Genomic DNA, 14,655 nt, shown 5'->3' with positions numbered 1-14,655 from the left:
ATGGATACCAAGGTATGATGCTGGAGGGAGAGATCCCCAGATTATATAAAAGGATCTTATTTAAGTAGAATGGGGTGTTGTTATGTTGTTTTAATATATTTTAAGCATTTTAATCTTTTTAAAGTGCTTGATTTTAGCATATTTTAGATTTTGTTTAAATTATTGCAGTAATTTAATTCTATCTTAATATACTATTTTTGAATGTTTTTAACTGCATAGCTTTTTTAATGTTGTAAGCCACCTTGAGTCCCAGCCCTGAGAGAAGGGCAGGATATAAATAAATATAATAATAATAAATATAAAGTATCCTTCAGTACAGGAAAAACAGATCTTGCTCTCTAGGACCACGAAGAAGTCTTTGCCCTTTCCCTCATGAAAGACTTCCAGGTATTTGAATATATAGGCTAGCAGCTTTTCAAATCACAACAGGAATAACAAGGGATCTTGTCTCACCTTTGAGAATAACTGTGTGAACTGAGAGCAAATACAGAGAAGACACTGTTTCCCAAGGAAATCCTATCGCAGAAACAACCCCCTAATGAGAAAAATGTGTTGTGTGAATGCCAACCCCTGCCCCACAATTTCCAAAGTGGCTCCTTCAAGGGCTTCCCACCCCTTCTCATCCCCCCCCCCCCCCCGAAAAGCTACCACCGCTCAATTTGTTTAATGAGATCTGTGCGTTAGCCTGAGTTGATACAGTAATTATCCCAGATTAGTCCTACTCACATTGGGAAGCTGTGTGAGTCTTTTGATCCGGGGAGGGGGAAGGGAGCTGTCCTAAAAATGAATGCACTCATGTATAATGCATCCGAAACTGCCGAGGCAGAGGAGGTGAGAGAGGGAACAATAGGAGGGTCTGTAGAAACGTTCCCACCCCACATCCATTCAACCCAAGGGGCCAAAGAGTCTCGCAGAATCGGCCTTGCCAAGAGGTCAACTCTCCCCATTCCACTGGCTGGGGGAAGAGGTTAGGCGGAAGGCCAGCAGACATTATAAGTAGCAACAGATTCAGGGTTTGTACAGGTCATGGCATAGCTGAGAGTGGAGAGATTAGAAAGGAGAGGTGCAGGTGGAGGGATGGAGTGGAAGGAGAAGAGAAGCGAGAGAGAAACACACTATGCCGAATCTTTCTGAGCACTTTTTCAGCCTGAAAAGATTGCTGAGGAGATGGGCAACAGCATACAAGGAAGGCTAGATCAGAAATCTTTTGGGAGGCATGGGCAATATCTGACCCTTCTCTTGGGAAGAAAAGGGAAAGCCAGCATGGTGTAGTTGTTTGAGCACTGGACTATGATTCTGCAGATCAGGGTTCAACTCCCTGTTTGGCCAGAGAATCCCATTAGGTGTCCTTGGGCAACGTGTCTCCAATTGTCTGTCAAGCCTGAATCACAGTCAGGCCACATATACCAAATTAAAGAAGCCAAATATCAATTCTGCCACAAGTCCGCATTGAAAGGGCTCACCCCCAGGCCCAATATCCCAATCCAAGCCAGGATTTGGGGAAACAAGGGTAGGGTGGGTAGTGGAGCTTAGGGGCCAGCCTTGGTAAAGTGATCTGTCACATATATTTACACACACACACACGTGTGTGTATTGTTGCTGTTTTGTCTTCAAGTCATTTCTGACTTCTGGTGACCCTAAGATGAGCCTATCATGGCGCTTTCTGAGGCTAACCATGTGTGACTTGCCTAAGGTCACCCAGTGAGTTTCTATGGATGATCAGGGAATCAAACCCTGTTCTCTACAGCCATAGTCTAACGCTCAAACCACTACATCATGTTGGGTCTCACATATATGTATATAGTATTTTTGTTGTTTTTAACTACCCTGGAGTTGATCTCAACTCATGGCAATCCTGTGGATGAGACATCTTCAAGACTCCCTGTCTTCCGCTATTTTTCTTAGTTCTTGCAGATTCATACCCATCACCTCCTTAATTGAGTCCATCCGTCTAACATGTGGTCTTCCTCTTTCTCCTTCTCTCCACCTTTCCTAGCATGATTGTCTTTTCTAATGAGTAGTACACACACAAACACACAGACACACACACACAAATCCATTCCAAATCTCCTTAAAAGGCCATATATCAGTACTCAGCATGCACAAAGTCACAAGTTTGATCCCAACCATCTCTAAGGAGGGCTGGGAAGGACCTTTGAAATCTGGTGAGCTACTGCAAATTTAGACACTCTTGAGCTTGATGGACCAAACAAGGCAACATCCCCTCTTTCAATACTTTTGTTTTTAATATTAGCTTAGTAGAACATCAGATTGGGTCTGATCCCTGATACAATCTTCATAATGATTTAGGGAATGATAGAAGAAGCAACAGAAGCAATGCAACTGTATTTGGCTTATATATGTATGTCTGTATGTATGTATTAGGGGAAGGATCATGGTGTTCAGCAATGCCACTGCAGCGTCACAACAAGAGCAGTAAATTACCAGTATCTCAGTGGCAGCAACTGTGGTAGGAGGTGCTGATGGTTTGTGGGAGTGAAGCAGCAGCATCTGAGACGACGATATCTTTTTGGCATTTGCTCAGTGCTTACTAGCACACTAAAAACATTGCCTTTGCAGAGAGAGGGACAGAATGTCCTTTAAGTGAGCAAGCACATGGGCAAACTGATGTTTTGCTGACAAGGAAACCAGGATGGTTCACCTCTGAAGGGAAATGCTTTTGATTCATTACAAGTATGCATGTGTGTGTGTGAGAGAGACAGAACTACAGAAATCACAGCACTATACATAAGCTTGATGTGTAACATTTCGTGAATTACATCAACATCAAAGAACTGGAAGTAGGCACTGATAAACAGTAGCTCCTCATTTGGCCAAAAAGGAAGTTTGCAACATTTTGCACAAATAGAACTCTGTTGGCAAGCATTTGCCTTTCTTAAATGACCTTTGCTTTAATGAAGTAAAGATCAAGTTTCTAGTGCTCACTGTCCTAGACTGAAAAAGTCTGAAAAATCTTAATATCTGTGAGCAGCATGTGGCTGATGGCAGAGGAACCAGGCACTTTCCAGGTGTGTCTCTATACTGTAAACCTACATACAATTTTATAAAGCTAGTAAGAGACACTGGTGGTGCAGTGGTTAAATGCCTATACTGCAGCCACTCACTCACAAACCACAAGGTTGTGAGTTCAATCCCAGCCAGGGGCTCAGGGTGGACTCAGCCTTGCATCCTTCTGAGGTTGCTAAAATGAGTACCCAGCTTGTTGGGGGCAATTCGCTTACAGTTGTAAACTTCTTACAGACTGCTTAGTGCGGTATGAAGCAGTATATAAATGAAGCTGCTATTGCTATTGCTAAGCTGCTATTGCATAGTGGTTAGAATGCTGGGGATGCGTGCCAGATTTAATCTCCTACTCAGTCATTAAATTATCTGAATAGCCTTAGACCAGTTATTCTCTCTCAGCTTCATCTATCTCACAGGGTTGTTCTGAGGATGAAATGAGGAGAGGAATCATGTATGCAGTTTGGATTACAATGGATGGCAGACTGTAATAAAGGTGTGTGTGTGTGTGTGTGTATACATACACATACATATGCAATTGTTGCCCTCAATGAATCAACAATTGTAGTTTGGTAAGCGTGCCAATAATTTTGTTATTTTCTAGCCTTCATCACAGAACTACTGACCCAAGGGTTTTCTGGAGAGAAGAAAAGAAATGAAATTAATTCAAATCTGTAGCAAAAATACAACCATACAGCAGAAGGTGTGGTTTCTAAGCCACCGTTCCCTTCTGAGCTTTAGCCTGCCATCCCTTTCTCCCTCTTTTGTCTTCTGACCTCATCTGTGCAAATCTATTCCTAGTTAATTCAGGAGTTTAAATGCTACAGTCAGAATATTATGCAAATGAAATGTTGCATAGTTTATTCTAAGCACAGCATCTGAGCTTCTCCAGTGTAGAATTAAAAAAAAAAAAAAGGGGGGGGGTTATTGGATTTCTGATGTTTTGTGTCTTAAAATAATATTCCTCAAGCTTTCCGTAGGTTACAGGATGCTCATTAAGACAATACGTAAGAGAAGAAAGGTATTTGTCCTCATGGCTAGAAGTAGTTCTTTCCAGCAAGGGAAGAGCAGTTGAAGGTCACTACAGCTTGCCTCCAGCCTAGCATGGAAGACAGATGGCAAGAGGGTGTGTGTGTATGTAATACTCTGCAGGAATCAATGTACCATTTTCTTCCCTTCACCCCAACTCTTACAGTTCTTAATATGTGTTGCAAGCTACTCAACTACACAAAGGGCACAGCAATCCCAGGCTGAGAGAAAATTCAATGCTCTGCAAAATGGCTCTGCAAGAAACATTTTAGGACATGGTATGAGGGGAAAGAATCAAGTCACCTTGCTGAAGCTAAGCAATATTTGATTGGAAGGCCACCTGAGAATCCCATGTCTAGAGTTTTAGGATAAAGGTAAGGCAGGACATAAAGGGTTCGAGGATGAGGAACCTCTGGCCTGTTGGCTGGATGCAGCCTTTCAGGCAGGAATGGGTTCCAATTCTAAGGAGCCCTAGTGGCACAGTACTGCAGCCACAAGGTTTTAAGTTCAATCCCAGTTCAATTCCAGTTTGATCCCAGGTAGGGCTCCAGGGTCCACTCAGCCCTCCGTCCTTTTGTGGGTCTGTAAAAATGAGTACCCAGCTTGTTGGGGTCAAATGGCTTACACGATGTAAACAGCTTAGGTAGTGCTAGTTCACTCATAAACAGCATGGAAATGTACTTGCTATTGCTATATCCCCTAAAAACCCCTTACTATCCCCCAAGCCCCCACCTTTTTTTAAAAAAAACAAACAAACACATTTGGCATAATTTGATAGCATCTTTTCTCATGCAAAAACTCCACCTAAAATATGTAATAATATCCCCACCCCCCACAAGGACCCCAGAACCCTCCAAGTATCTCCATTTTCATCTGCACTCACTCTCAAAATGGAAACAAGAAGAAATGCATCTTCATTTCCTGTCACCATTTTGTGAAGCTCTGCAGAGCATATACCTCCATCTTCCTCTGTAGTACCTCTCAAAATGGTGACAGGAAGTGAAGGGCATCTCCTTCTGTTGCCACTTTGAGAATCAATGCAGGAAAAAGAACAGGTTTCTGGGCTTGGTGTATTTGGGGAATGCAGCCCATTTGTGGGGTTTGGGAAAGAAATGGTTCCTGGCACCCATGAAGTTGCCCATCACTGCTGTAGGGGTTCCTCATTCAGCCAGCAAACTACTTTTGCTCTGATCTCTGCTCAAGGATAAGTGATGAGAGACTATTTAAAGCCCAGGAAGCTGTTGAAAAGAGAGAGATAATTCTTTGTATGGCAGCTCTCCCTGAGTGGGCACCTTCCAGATGTGTTGTACCAACAATCATCAGCCCCAGCCACAGTTTAGCAAAGGCTTTTCCATATCTGCATCAGGAGTGAGCAGACTTTTAAGCTGGGCAACTGTGCCAAAACTAGGAGAAAATCATCTGCCCATGGGATTCTCCTGATGTCCTTGTGGACAGTAAACAAACAAACAAACAAAACCCAGATGTCAATGGAAATCTATTTTTTAAAAGGATTTTTTTTTAATGTCTGGAGAGGCACTTTACTCTTTTGATGGGCTTGAAAAAGGAAAGCCCAGGAAGCCTTGAAGGCTCAAGGACCACAGAAACAGTCTTGGTAGGCCATATTGCACAAGCTGTGCATTGATCTGCATATGGCTGCATTTTGCTCACTCATGCACTAGATCAGGGGTAGGCAACCTGCAGCCCGCGGGCCGGATGTGGCCCGGCGAGGCCTTGGGACCGGCCCCAGCCCGGTCCTGCTGCCGATTGCTGCCGGGGCCTTTGGGGGGCAATTGTCTATGGAAGCCTCAGAAACATGGATTTATATTAACATTTTTTAAAAAATCAGCAATTTTTTTTTGCGTGTCCTTCATTTTTTTAAAAAAAGTGTCTTCCATTTGAAAATTTTGTCCTACATTTGTCCTGGTTTATTTATATATTTAATTTTTTTAAAAAATTATTTAATTATTTATTTTTTGGCTTCGGCCCCCCAGTTGTCTGAGGGACAGCAACCCGACCCCCGGCTCAAAAAGATTGCCTACCTCTGCACTAGATCATTGAAGCATCTCAGCTGCATAATAGCATCTCAGAACTCAGAAACAGCCCAGTTCTGTGGATCAAGGTGTAGCTCTGAGCATATCCTCTGCCAAGGAATTTGTGTTAAGGACTTGATTTGCAGTTCACACATTCCTACTTTCCTTCAACAAACCTTCTTGATTTTAGCAGCCTAATTTAGGAGGAGATGGGGGCAGGGAGCTTTCTGTTCTCCTTGTTGCTAAAGCAGGAGGACTGGAAATCCTTGCCTATGCGCTGCAAATTACCCAGAAAACTACCTTCTGTCTGTCTCTGTTCTACAGTAGCCCCCGGCAAACACTGCTCCAAAATCCTGTACAACGTACAAGGTTTCTGTAGCAGATTTCTTGGCTGACAAATCGATGCGGGAAGCGTTCCCTGAAAAAAAGAACAGTGTGAACGCCAGGGCTCTGTGGCAAAACTGCAGTCACGTAGCTGTCTAGCTGGTTAACACTAAAAGAGGAAAAGAGAAAGAGAAGCAGGTTGATTCTGTAAGATAGGAGTTTCCAGTTTCTAGCAGCAGTAAGACTCAAATTATCACACCCAAAATATGAATCAAAAGCAACCCCGTTGCCTCCTCATCTCCAAACATATAGATTTAAAAGCCTCCAAATGAATGCAATGCTAACAATGTGCTTCTGTACCATCTGAAAAATATGAAAGGAAGTAAACCATGAAAGAATCTACAGCAAAAGTTAAAACAGAAGCAGAGCCCTAGAACTGATCTAAAACAATCATGATTCAGAGATTCCCTCCTCGGGGATGTTATTTCAGCACAACCAGCCAATGCTTACATTAAGAGCAAACATCCCTCTCCGACAAATATATTCAATTGTCTGAGAAAAAAGCAGAGCAGAGCCAGTACTATCATGAAGCACAGTGAGGCAACTCTTAGGTGGCAAATGCTGGAAAGAGATGGCAGCAATACCTGAGCTCTGCCTCCTGAACAATCCCAAGGTGGAACATGTTCAGAGGGAGGGAACCAAGATGGGGAAAAGTCTGGAAATCAAACCCTGTGAAGAACAGCTTAGGGAGATGGATATGTTTAGCTTGGAGAAGAGAAAACTGAGAGGTGATATGATAGCTATATTTAAATATCTGAAGGGATGTTATGTAAAAAATGGGCCAAGCTTGGTTTCTGTCAATAAATTCAACCTAAACACTAGGAAAAACTTCTTGACTGTTAAGAGCTGTTTTACTGTAAAGTATTTCCTTGGAGAGTGGGAGACTCTCTCTCTTTTAAACACAGGTCGGATTGTCATCTCTCAGGAGTTGTATATTCCTGCAAGTCAGAGGGCCTTTCCATCTCTAAGATTCTATGATTCTATCTGAGACAGTCCAACTTCCTGCAAATTCTGTAAGTGGTTATAAAATCTGAGCTTCCAGAGTCTACAGAGGATGAAACCAGCCCTTGCAGACCTATGCTCCAGCAGTGCTATGCTCCAGCAACAAACCATTCATGGGACTTTCCCATGAATGGTTTGTTGCTGGAGCATTGCTGGCTCTTTATGGGTTAGGTCCTGGATAAGCACAATGTGTCTGAAATATCTTCAGCATGATTGTGCTATTTAGCCAGAAGTATGCCTTTTACTTCTGATAATCTCCTCTACTTCTATGGATTATCATCCATTTCCTAAACCAGCCTAATTTCTCAGGTGTGGTGTGGAGGAGAATGTCAACCTATCAACCACCAACTGGTCTGGTCAACCTTTTATATATGGATCAAGCTGAAGGAGGCACTGTATTCTTTGTTTCGGGCAGCAAGACGTATTGAGCTGGCCCTGGCAAATGACACAGCCCTCCTAGAAGAGGTGCAGTTTTCCCTTTTGCTGTTTTTCTTCTCCTTTCTGCTCATGACTTCAAGCTTATGAAAGAAGCTTGAACTGAAAGTAGGTTTTGCATGCAAAGCAGGAGCTGTGTCACTGAGCTACAGCTTTTCCCTACTTGCTTTCATAGACAGACATATTTTTAATGCAGGGAACATTCAATCCGTTGAGCCTTAGCTTGCATTCTGAGGAAATCTCAGGGAAGCTGCTATCTCTTATCCTGCTATCTGTATTAAGGAGGAGATGGCATTGATCTACTGTACAGTGTTCTTGTAAGACATAGGTAGGCAGTTTTAGAGATCTGGGAGCCACACCTGCCACATTTTCCAACCCAAAAGCTCTGTGGTGGGACACACTTCTGGATTCTTATGAAAGCAGAAATAATCTGGTTACTTCTGGTTTAATTTTAAGAGGGCTGGAGTTAAAACAAGGATCAGGAATATACCTTGTAGCTAAGAATCAGACTCCTGGAAGCATCTGGAAGAATTATCCTCATTTTATTTTCCTTTCCCTCCCTACATATTTGCAGTGAGAGGGCCTCTGGAGGATGCACCAAAGGCCCATGTAATATGTAAGTTGCCTGTGGACCAGAGAATTCCCACTCCTGTTGTAAAGCTTGCTGAGATGAAAATGGTATAGCCCCAAGAGGCACTGTGTGTCTCTGTGTGTGCATTTTTCAGAAAACTGATGTCGGGCCTCCATTTATACACAGCGTGGAGCTGTATATTCTACCTGCTAAATATAACAATTGCAGTACTGTTTTCCTGGGGAAGACAAAGCCCTTAACCTCTCGGGGGAATGTCAGCAAGTTTGTGATTCATTCCACCATCTCATTCACTTATTGAGAATAGAACCTAATTAGAGGTTGAAACCAATTCAGGGCTTGTCATTAACTTAGTACATGGGCAGGCTTTAGAGAAAAATACTGCTTGGGAATTCAAAATTTTTACAGTGTTACACACACACACACACACACACACACACACACACACACAGAGTTAAATCACAAGAGGCTTTCGCTCTTAAAAATAAATAAATACCCCAAAAGGAGTTTTCTAAAATATTCTGTCAAAATCAAGGTCATGCAAGCATTTTATTAACAGTAGCTGCAAATGGAAGAAAGGTGGGGAGAGAGAGAACTTGTGTCGCTTTTCGAAGATGAAACAGGATCTGCAGTGCAGTAGTTTTGAGACAACACAAGAATTGCTGCTGTTAGAAAAGAGTGACCTTAGCAGAAGCTCCTGGTCAAAAATCACAGGGAATCCAACTCAATATACACATCATCCTGTGGCAAATGAGGACTTTCGAAAGGCATGGCCTCAAAGCTTCCTTTTCTTTGTTTCTTCCATCTCTTTGCAATATAGCAGATAGTTAAAGAGGCGGGTCAAAGCAATCTGGGGCAGGAGCAGCAGAGAAAGATGTATGCCTATCAGACCATTAACCCCCAGCCTATTAAAGTAATGAAGTGCAGCTATTCAAGGCTGGGGACTGAGTCAGGGAAGAGGGTGGGTGGGATGCTCCCCCCCCCCCCCCGTTAAGGATTTATGGAATGTGTAAAAAATTAACAGCCACATTCAAATAATTTATTAAGTAAATTCGAAGGGGAAGGTGGAGAGGTACTGAAAGAGGTGCAAGAGAATGGCATGTTATCCACTGCATTCTACCATTAATCTCCATTATAAACAAGGATCACTTGCCTGCAGTCATCTACTGCAATTGTCCAAAACCTAGCACTCTCTCCAGAGGTGCTGGACTACAACCTCATCAACACTGCCAGCATGGCTGTAGAAAAAGGCAACCAAAGTACCATACAACCCTCATATCAGCGGGGGATACCTTCCGGGATATACTGTGGAAGTGTGAAACTGCAGTTAATAATGAACTTTACTGAAATGAGAGATAGCTGGAGGAAGTTGACCATAAAGTTGTGACAGAGGGTCTAGAGATTCCTAGACAAACACCTCTCTAGGGATTTCTAGGTCCTCCGAGGCAACTCTATGGTCAACTTTAGCAAAAAGCATACTATAAAATAATGCTGGAGGACCTAGAAAACACTTAGAGGGAACAGATTTTTTTCAGATGTGGGTAAGTGAAAGCATGGGTACTCGTCCTGTGGATACAGGGGTCGCACTGTGATTTATAAAATGCTAGAATCATTTTTGTTGTTGTTAATTGCCCTCGAGTCGATCTCGACCCATGGCAACCCTGCTGATGAGACATTTCCAAAACCCTCTGTCCTCCACTGCTCTGCTCAACTCCTGCAAACTTAACAGAGTCCATTCATGTTGTATGCGGCCTTCTTCTCTTTCTACTTCCCTCTACCTTTCCTAGCATACTGTTTTTTCCAATGATTCATGCCTTCTCATGATGTGTCCAAAGTACGACAAACTGAGTTTTGTCATCTTGGCTTCTAGGGAGATTTCTGGCTTGATCTGCTCCAGGATCCATTTGTTTGTCTTTTTAGCTATCCATGGAATCCTTAGCCCTCTTCTCCAGCATCAAATTTTGAATGGGTTTATTTTCCTCCTATCCTCTTTCTTAACTGTCCAGCTCTCACATCATAGAACTATGAAATCTTAAAGTTGGAAGGGACCATAAGGATGATCTGGCTCAACACCCGGGGAGGAATATACACATAAACACACTATAGAAATAAACAAATAAAACACTCCTGAAAGATGCCTATCCAAATTCTTTTTAAGGACCTCCAAAGAAGGTGAGTCCATCCACCTACCCACCCTTGGCAGTCTATTCTACTCTTGAACAGCTCTTACAGTCAAGAACGTCTTCCTAATGTTTGGGTGGAATCACTTTTCTCATAATTTGAAACTACTGGATTGTGTTGGAGCAGCAGAAAAGAAGCTAATTTCATCCTCCATATAACATCCCAAATCATGCCCATGGTAAAGTTTCAGCCCATTCTCAAAGAGAGAAAAAAGTGTGCTTGCGGTGTGTGCCTGTGTGTGAGAAAATGATGGAATTCACAAGCCTGCTAAACCTCTGATTCACATTTCTAGCACCTTTTAGTTAATGGCCGTAAGTTCATAAAAATTAATATACTTATAAGCAATTCTAACTAAAAAATGTATTCCGAGAGAGAAAAAGCATTTACCCAAGCCTACTTGAGCCTTGCAGTGCTAGTCCACTTAAAATGGAGAAGTGAGGATGCTCTGCAACTAGGCAGTACATCTCCCAGATATAAAACTGAAGCCTGCGATGTAGAATTTCTGCTTGGGAGACATAAAGCATGGCAGAATCCAAGTCACTTTTACTTTCCAAAGAGCTCATCTAAGCCACAATAAATGCCTGCCTATAATATCAGCTTAAAGGTGAATAAATATACACCTTTCAAGTCTGGTCTAAAACCTGGACTAGGTCCTCCATTCCACGGACAGTGGAGCCACTAGCTGCCACGGATCAGGACCCCAATAGGAGCCATGGAGGCTTCAGACCTTTACTTCAGTAAAGGGAAGTGTGGTTCGTTGAAACCTGGCTTGTTAAGTTATTAAAAACCCATGCTCCCTGACAAGCTGTGGATTGTTAACCAAAAAAAATTGCCAGAAAGCATCATTTGATATTAGCTTATGAACTCTAGTTTGGTTAAACCATGGCTTGTCATAACGTCTGAGCTTCCAAATGTGGCTTTTCCTTGCTTTGTTTTCCCAACTCACCCAGCCCAAAGTCCTGTCCCCTGAGAAGGAAGATGATATTAAGCCAGGGACTTCTGCAACCAGGGAACCTTTTCTCCCCATTTTGCCTTCCCCACAAAAAGCAGGTAAAGCAAAAACAAAGTATGCTTGAGTAGTGTCTCAGGTGGTGACTAAGTTCTAATTTTTGGAATCAGGTGGCTCTCAAAATGTCACTTGAGTGCAGTTTGACTTCCCTGCTCATCTTCTCCTCACAGGGAAGATAACAATTGAGCTAAGCCAGCTCCTTCTCTCAAGTGTTGTCTAGGAAAAGCTCCATATTGTGCTTCTGGCAGGGAACCTGTGGCATCAAAGAACATGCTCCTGAAATTATCTTCACCACCACCATCATCATTATCATGGTTTCACAATCAATTAGGTGTAACTGACCTGGGGTTGTGGACCATCAATGATTCAGAATCTATCTTAGAATATAGGAATCAGTGTAGTATCATTGAATCATGTGGTATATTTCCTTCCTCCTCCTTATTCATAGAATACTAGCATCTTAGAGTTGGAAGAGAGCACAAGGGCCACCCAGTCCAATCCACAGCTTGTAAGGGAACATGGGTTCCCTGCCATATAGGAATACACACAAAAAGCAATCCAGAAAGACAACCATTCAACCTCTGCCACTGTCTGAACAGAAATTAAAATATTTACAGAAATTAAAATATTTTAATTTACTAATAAAATTACTAATTAATATTAATAATTAATAGAATTAAAAGCAATTTAAAAGCATACCCATTAAAACAACCAACAATCCAGTACAGGCATGCCAGTTATCAAAGCCCCTGATACAGAAGCTTCTTTTTACAAAGTCTTTTATGACAGCCCAGATTCCCTTTTTTCCCCATTCTCTGTCTAGCTAGAACCTGCTTACTAGATCCTGTCTGATCTTGGAAGCTGAGCAGAGACAGCCCTGGAGGGGGGAAACAAGTATAGACATTAATGGAAATCATGAAAAGGGGGAGGCTGGTGAAAAAAAAAGAAAAGAAAGAAAATTATCCCTGGATGCATTTTGGACAAAGCTTTCAATTAGCCTCTAGATTTTTAAAAATATTTTATTTTTTTGTTAAATCACACAAGCCTTACCTGACCTGGTAGTTTCACTTCATGTGTGCATATAACTTCACATGTGCATATTGTTAGTTTTGAATAAAAGGTTTCTGAAACACGTTGAACTTGTTCATGGTACAGGAAATTATCCCTATTCTTACCGTTATTTGTAACAGTGGTGCCAAATATTCTGGTAAAGAAGCAGTGCCCAAGAACACATCTACTTTGTTAACTGAGGTATACCTGTATTTATTTGTTTATTACATTACTTATTTTTCAGATATGCCCAGAACATCATTAGGCTTGTGGGGATTGGAATCGTTTCAGTGGCTGGGGACCTGGTTTGCCAGCCTGAATCACTCCTGCTTTATTCCCTTAATCCAATCCAAGTTAGTGATTGATGGAGGAAGGGGGAACAAGATGTGTCTGTTTGTTTTTTGGGGTTTTAAAGCCACCTGAGCCATTTTTAATTGCACAAATGGGGACTTGTCTAATTTGGCCATGCAAAATAAATGCAAAATGTTTTCCAGCTGCACTTGGCATCCTTTAGGTCTATACAAAAATGCTATGCAGATGAAATCATGCCAAAAGCAACTTGAGCTTGTACCCCATAATATACAGTCAGCTCTCCGTAGCCACGGATTTTTTTAATCCATGGATTCAAGCATCCATGACTTGAGAATACAGTATATTTAAAATATATAAATTCCAAAAAGCAAACCTTGATTTTGCCATTTAATATAAGAGACACCATTTTACTACCCCATTGTATATAATGGGGCTTGAGCATCCATGGATTTTGGTATCCATGGGGGTCCTGGGACCAGATCCCAGAGGATACCAAGGACTCACTGTATTTCATAGTCAGCCCTTATTATGAAACACACTGCTTAGTCTCGTGTCGAGTGTCTCAAAGTCCCTGACAAATGGTGGGCTTTTCCTCCCCTGGAGAACCACCAGAAAAGATGGAGCCATGGACATGCTTACCTAGATCTACTGAAATATTCAGCCTAGACTAATTCAGTTCAGTACAGTTTGCTCATCTGAGAAATAAGATCAGCATTATAGCCACTGGGCCGGAACATCGGAATGAAGGACATACTGCACTGCATGAATTTATTGTCGGTCCACTACGCAAGAGGAAAGTTGCTGCAAAGTGGCTTCCACACTTGCTCCTAGAAGTGAGAGAGCTCCTTCTTTGGGATGTGATCACCCAATATGTGGGCAATTGAATGCCTCACAGGATCACAGGGTGAGATCAATCTTGTGACTTTCACAGATGATTGACACACTCCCACTGGTGGGGAGCTCCGATTAATTTCCAAATATTTTAGAGGATTAAGAACACTAACAACTTTAATTTGTTGTTGTTATTGTGTGCCTTCAAGTCATTCCCAACTTAGAGCAACTCTAAGGGTTTTCTAGACAAGGTTTTTAGGGGAAGGGGTTGCCATTGCCTGAGTCTGAGAGAGCGTGACTTGCCTAAGATCACCCAGCGGGTTTACATCGCCCAGCTGAGATTTGAACTCTCTGATGTGCAATGGGGACAGGCTGCTGAGTAGACCTCGACCCATACCTAAAGCCCGTAGCCTAAAACATTTGCTGTTTCTGGATGTTAGACCAACAAGTTAGTTGCTAAAAACATTCAAGTCTTGAATCAAGTAAGTGCATCATTTATTGCCAAGTCACTGAAATGACTTGAGTCCAAGTCAGCTGACTCAAGTCAACATCACTGCCTCATTAGTAGGATGCAGTCAAGGCAGCTAAAGTGGAATCAAAGTGTGAATTCTGTTGTGTGAAAGGGGTCTTGCTCTTAAGACATCCAAATACACCCAACCCACCACCAGTCTTTAAATTATAGGGTACAAGTAAGGTAGGGCAGAGCTGGCCTGAGACAATGAGCAATATTCGCTACGTTCCATGTACAACAGCCGACTGGAACAACAACTGAATCATGCATC

At 42.2% G+C, this 14,655-nt stretch overlaps 1 protein-coding gene across 1 annotated transcript in view; it reads right to left on the bottom strand.

Moving 5' to 3' along the window:
- The window catches only part of TRMT61A (tRNA methyltransferase 61A), a 68,516-nt gene that overhangs the window by 17,393 nt on the left and 36,468 nt on the right, over nt 1-14,655 (bottom strand). The window lies entirely within an intron of this gene.

The sequence above is a fragment of the Sceloporus occidentalis genome, unplaced genomic scaffold (assembly GCF_023333645.1).
Source record: "Sceloporus occidentalis isolate IW3139 unplaced genomic scaffold, rSceOcc1.0.p SCAF_4, whole genome shotgun sequence".
NCBI classification, from domain to species: domain Eukaryota; kingdom Metazoa; phylum Chordata; class Lepidosauria; order Squamata; family Phrynosomatidae; genus Sceloporus; species Sceloporus occidentalis.
Note: the sequence above shows the minus strand (reverse complement) of the source record. Positions and strands in the feature narration are given on the sequence as shown.